The sequence below is a fragment of the Pipistrellus hanaki genome, assembly GCF_964339955.1.
Source record: "Pipistrellus hanaki genome assembly, chromosome: 4".
In the NCBI taxonomy this organism is placed as follows: Eukaryota; Metazoa; Chordata; class Mammalia; order Chiroptera; family Vespertilionidae; genus Pipistrellus; species Pipistrellus hanaki.
In genome coordinates, this window is record NC_140506.1 from 68,804,949 (window position 1) to 68,811,631 (window position 6,683).

The following is a 6,683-nucleotide window of genomic DNA, read 5'->3' on the forward strand; positions in this document are numbered from 1 at the left end:
AGGCTTTTGGTACAGGCTAACATTGATCATTCTTGCCTTGTGTTTGACATAAACTTCCTATGATTAATTCAGACATCTCTTCCCCATATCCTATTAAATAGATTATTTATATTCTAGAAACTGAACATAAAATAATATTGTTTTGTTCAAATCAGTAATAGCCGACTTTATGCAAGTTGCCAATCTATATATATAAAAAGCTAATATGCAAATTGTCCCTGTGGGATTTTGACTGAAAGACCGATCACTCACTATGATGTGTGCTGACCACTAGGGGGCAGCACAGAATGAAGGAAGGCCCTGGCCGGCAGCTGGGGAAGGGAGGCCCGGACTGGCAGCCAGCAGCCGGGGAAGGGAGGACCCTGCCGGCAGTCAGAAGGAAAGCTCTGGTGGGCAGCTGGAAGGCCTTGATCGGCCCTGATTGCTGGCCAGGCCTAGGGACCCTACCCAGGCATGAATTTCATACACTGGGCCTTTAGTTTATAAATAAATAAATAAATAAATAAATAAAAACAACACATGACTTTCATTCAACCATGGCAAAATAGTCGGCATCTACTGAGTGCTTTCTTTTTTTCTTTTTCTTTAAAAAAAAAAAATAAATAATATATATATATATATATATATATATATATATATATATATATATATATATTATTGATTTTTTTACAGAGAGATAGAGAGTTAGAAACATCGATGAGAGAGAGTCATCAATCAGCTGCCTCTTGCACAACCCCTACTGGGGACATGCCCGAAACCAAGATATGCTTGACCGGAATCGAACCGGGACCCTTTAGTCCGCAGGCTGACACTCTGTCCACTAAGCCAAACTGGTTTTGGCTGAGTGCTTTCTATGTACCACATATTCTCTATGCTTAGTGTGAATTATTTTGTTTAATTATCCCATGATTCTGTGAGTTAGATGCTCTCATTATCCCTTTTTTATAAAGCAAGTCTAGGCAGATGACATTTATATTACTTGCTCAAGATCAAACAATTAATAAATTGGAGAGCTGGGATTCAAAAATAGTGAGGCTTTAACCACTAAACTATATTGTATTTCAAATTAAGAACATGGGTGTCTGAAATGAATAGAAACATTCTAAAAAGTATAGGCCCCAATATAAGAACCAATTATAATTACTTAATCAAAATTACAAGCTCGTCAGAATTTTGTTATTTTATTACATCGATGCTCATTTATTTAGCACCCATGACTCAGCATAGCAACAGAGGATGTGACAATGCATAATAACAATACTAAGTGCTTGCCCTGGAGTCATCTATGATCTGGCTGTGGAGACAAAACTGACACATAGGACATTCATAGAGCAATCAACGCGTGTAGTTAAATGCTAAGTCATGTGTCATATTAAATTGTATATTAGCAGGGCATCAAGAAGAGGAAGAATGCAGAGGGCCAGTGTGGGTTGGAAAATACTTGCAAAGGATCTTAATGATTGAGAGAAGCTGGATGAGGAGAGGGAGTAGAAGGATACACCTGTCAAGAAGAGCAGGATGAAGACAAATGGAAGCTCAGAGAGAGAAATGAGCATGGTATGCTGGTTTCTATGCTTCACTCCTTCCTTTCCCTCTCCACCCCCCTCCTCTGCTCTGTACACACACATACAGAGTGGGATAAAAGTAGGTTTACAGTTGTTTTTATGGAAAATAATACAACAATTAATAAATAATACAAGAATAGCCTCTGTGTTTTGCACTCACAACTAAAAGCCTACTTTTCCCCACCCTGTATATACACATGCTTTTGGCTGTATATGAGTGTGCATATATATATATATATATATATATATATATATATATATATACACATAGATTTACCTCCAAATAATATTTGCCTTCCTTACACCAGTGTCAAAATGTTTCTGATAAACTCAGAAATATGATTAGTTGCTGGAGATAATAATTTCTAATTCTTAAATCTGCAATAGCTCACGCATAAATTAAGAGGATAAGAGAGAGAAATGAGGTATTAGTTACCCTTGACTATATTTAGCAAAACCATCCTCCTTTTGGAAATTGAGGGCAGGTCAATACTCATACCAGGAAGATATTTTTACTAAAAAAATAACTCTTTATATGGCACATTTAATTGTTTTTTGATTGACACTCTTATGTATACACATTTTGGGTTTATTGTTAATATGGGAAATAAAGAGAAAATTGTTCTGTAATATTATTCCTCTGTGTTTAATAATAAAATTCAAGAAAAATGAAATATTCCTCCAGTACAGTGAGTTGGGTGACTAAGATGAAAACCCTGAGTTTTATAAGTTGAAGTAGAGTTCTGAGTCACGGCTGTTGTTACCAAAAAAAGCTAAGTTTCTAAGACCAGGATAAGCAATTCTTATATAAATCAATGTTTTTGCTATCTCAATTTTATAAAACAAAGGAACCAAAATTCTGGTTTTTAATTTTGAGACATAAGGAATCGGATTTGTTTTCTATAGGATGTTTACAATTGGTAAAAATATGCTACTTCATATTTAACTGAAAATAATTATAATTCAAAGATAGGACTTAGAAGTTATCTATTCTCATGTCAATTGAATATAATATTTTTGTTTTATTATTATATGTTTAACGATCTTCCATGAGCAATTTGTGGAGGAATAGTCACATCTGTATTCTGTAGACATACTCAACCAGGCCAATTCTGTTTGGGCACCATCATATCTGGGAGTTCACTCATATAGTAGAACCAAGTGGCAAAATTGATTCTCCCCTCTTATTTTTTACAAAACCCACCATGAACTTACAGATGTGATCAAAAGCGTTAGTAGTAGCATTGATTCTGATTTCATCAACAGAAGGTGTATCTGAATGTGAATCTCTGTGTCTGGGTGTGTACCCAAGACCTTCACCTCTCAGTTTTGATTTCCCAAGCCACTTTTTCTTTAATATTTAACAAAAAGTTCATGACTCTTCTTCTCATATATTGTTGGAAACCCAGCATATTTTCCAATAGCTACAATGACATCTGTTGGGTTGATTAGTAAGAGATGTCACTTATATTTTTATGCTGACTTTTGACTTCTGGTTAGTTCTTGCTGCATTAAATTCTCGATCTTTTCTCTGCCCTTCACTTGCTATCTCTCAGGCCTCTTTCCTGCACTACTTTGCTCTGCTTTTCATGGTTTTAATTATTGTACTACTAAAATGACATTGTCTAGGTTATATGTAGAACAGGGTTGTTGGTTTTTTGTTTTTTTTCTGAAAAACTTGGGGACTAAAGAAGAGTTATATAAAATATGCAGCATATTTGATGAAATCTAACCTCCAAGGTTAGACAGGCTTGTTCTTAAATGTGATCATTCCCATACAGACCCATGAAACTAAAGATCGAACTTATCTGCTCCTCACACACTCAACACACACTAGTGGAATGGTCATGGGATAACCATTATAAACATTACTGGTCAAAAAAGGGGGGAAATAGGAGCCATAAAGGAGGCTTTGATACATAGCAGTTCTGAAATCTAAGCAGAAAATGTTGAAATGTCCTAATTAGGTTCAGCGATCATTCTTTTGGCTCAGCCCTCTGGGCGTGTATTAATTGGCTCAGACTGCCATAACAGTCCTACAGACTGGGTGATTAAGTAACAGAATGTATTTTTTAGCACTTCTGGAAGCCAGTGTCCAACATGTCTGCTGAGACCTGACTTCCTGGTGTGCAGATGGCGCCTTCATGCTGTGTCCTCACCTGGCCTTTCCTCTGTGCTCATGTAGTGAGAGAGAGAGAGAGAGAGAGAGAGAGAGAGAGAGAGAGAGAGAAAGAGAGAGAAAGAGAGAGAGAGAGAGATTTGGTGTTGCTCCCACTTTTTAGGAAGATGCCAGTCCTATCTAATTAAGCCTTTTTTTTATGACCACATTAAACTTTAATTACCTTCTTAAAAGTCCTATCACCATATTGAGAGCTAGGGCTTCATATAAATTTGGGGGACACAATTCAGTCCATAACAGTGCTCTTCTTGGTTCTGCCTGAGTCACCTTCCCTTCTCATGAAAGACATCACTTTTGCCAAGGACTAGTTTTCCCAGGCTACTTTCTGATATTTTGGGGGATCCAATTGCCTCCTTGTTCAGCTACTTTTCAACTTAAGGTGGCAGTGGCACACCTTTACTTTCAAAGGAAGGGCCTTTTGTATGACTGAAGAGTTCTCTGAGGTCTTAAGGAAAGATTTTGCAGTCACACCCTTGGCTTCATCTCTAGACGAAGGGCACAATATCATGTCTTTGATATTTTTTGCCAGACATGTGCAACTGTATTTAATCATGAGGAAACATCAGACAGTCTCAAAGTGAGAGATATTCTATAAAACAACTAGCCAATACTCTTCAAGAAGGTAAGGTCATGAAAGATAAGAGAGACAAAATATATGTGACAACTGAATAAAACATGGGGTCTAGATTGGATTCTACACTAGAAAATTGTCCAAGGAATGTGTAATCTCAAATTCAGTTTAGGTTTGTGCTGTTATTCAATGTTACTCACCAATCTGATGAGTCTGAAAAAGGGGGTGGGGGGCATTTCTAGATAGTCCTGATTCAAAATCGGAGTCATAGTAGGGGTTAGATCAATGTAAACTATCCAGTTTAGCCAACTGGGAGAGCACGGTACATGACTGTGTTATTTCCTGGTGGATAATAATTAACTTAAAAAGGGTAGGCAGGGGGTAATGAAGTATAGAATAATCATTAGAACAATTTTATTATCAAATTTGGTTATGCCCCTTTTGGATATGACCTTTGGAATGATAACTATTAATTTTCTTTAAAACAAAAACAAAAAAACAAAACAAGCCATTTAATTGTGTGGTATTCTCAACGAGTTCAGAAGGGTCAGAACTCAGAGGTGTTCGAGGAAGAGCACTTTTGGAATTCACGCATTCCATTTAGCAATTTTGCAAACTGCCAGAAACAGACCCTAAGAGTCTTTTGAGTTGCGAAAAATTCAACTCCTGGTTTTACAGATAAAAGAACGAAGAGCACCAAAAATGTGGTTTACTTTTGTCACACAATCTGAAGCCTGAGCTGTCATGATCCTAGTTCATAGTGTCTATGCTGCAGTTTAGGTAGGAGATCAGTCCCTCTCTCCATTCACTTCCACGTAATGTCACCGCAAGAGTGACCTGGGGCGAAGAGCTCTTATCAATACAGCTTTCTAACACAAGCACTTAAATGAAAAGAACCCTCTGGTGGCACACAAGTTAGTTTATAAGATTTTAATTTACTAATTAAAAAGTTACATGTTTTATTGTTTCTTTTTTTTCTCTTATTTCTTTATGCCACTCTTTCTCTTTCTCTTTGTCATCTTTTCTATCCTTTATGCTCTCTTCTTTTTCCTGCCATTCTTTCTTCTCTACATCCCGGTTGGCAATCTTGTTGATGAGGTTGTGCAGGGCTACCACTGAATGGATCAGGGAGGCCAAACACACCACAACCATCTGGTCATTGGTCTTTAGGTAAAAGGCCTTGACAAACTCCTGCAGACTAATGTCTGACAGCAGGCTGAAGACATCCTGCAGCTGGTAGATGATTTGGTGGTTGATGGGAAGCTTGCCTGTAGCCACTTTCTCCAGGTAGCCTTTGATACCCAAAAGTTTGGAGTTCAGTCCCTTCACACCATGCACCTGGTTTGTGATCACAGTAGTGTCTTTGATGTCTCTTAACAAGTGTTCAACGCCAACTTCTTCAGCTTCCTCTGCTCCAATTTCACTGGAGTGTTTTTGAGGTTGGAGTTCCATCATGAACTTCTTCCACTGAAATATATGCTTGTGTGGGCAGTCCCAGGTCCTTTGGTTTCACAATAGTTATGGCAGTATCTTTTCATGAGTTCATTGATGGCTATGTCATTCTTGTGTAGTTTAGGGCCTGTGTGGTACCATCTAACTATTCTATCTTTTGGCATTGACCTTCTTAAACATTCCATACATGTTTTCCAAATAATCATGGTCTAAAAGCCAGATGGAATCATTTTTGTCATCTTCATTAAAAGGGACTGCAAAACTGTTGGGTACATCCAGTACTTTCTTTTGCCATGACCCCAAAAGCACACCAACAACACGCTTCTGGTTTTCAACCTTGCCTATTTGGTTAAAATGATCCACCACACTGAGCAGCACCAGAGGTGGACCACCACCTTCTGTACTGCCAGCTCCAGCATCGTGAAACCCTGCCAGCCAGGTTCTGCTCTCTGCAACTTGCAAACACGGCAGCCACAGCGGCAGGGACACTCCTGGCAACTATTAATTATGATCCTTAGCTTTAGCATAATAAAACCTACCTCAAAATGTTGTACAGATTAAATGAAGAGTTGCATATTAAGAGCGTGAAACATAGTAAGCATTCAATTAAGGACAGGCTTTGTTTATAGCATGCTGATGCTGATAGTGATGGAAGGCCACCTGGAAGCAGACTAGTATTTTGGACAGAGGTAACACACAAAGACACTAGATAACAGTACAGATAAAAGGAAAAAGTCAAAAGGATTTTCATGACAATTTGTGAATATTCTAGGAGTTAAGGGCAAGAGTTTTAGGCTGATGACCTTGGATGTTTCAGGGTTCCATTCTGACAATACAGATATTTGGCTGGATCCAGAAAGACTATTTCTGGTCTCTCCACCCACAGGTAGAAATGGAACTAATAGGCTCATTTTAT

At 38.0% G+C, this 6,683-nt stretch overlaps 1 pseudogene across 1 annotated transcript; it reads right to left on the minus strand.

The window, feature by feature from the left end:
• Positions 1-5,257: 5,257 nt before the first annotated feature.
• Positions 5,258-6,186, minus strand: LOC311621035 (26S proteasome non-ATPase regulatory subunit 7-like; annotated as a pseudogene). Its single transcript has one exon. The product of its transcript is annotated as a 26S proteasome non-ATPase regulatory subunit 7-like (transcript).
• Positions 6,187-6,683: the final 497 nt, after the last annotated feature.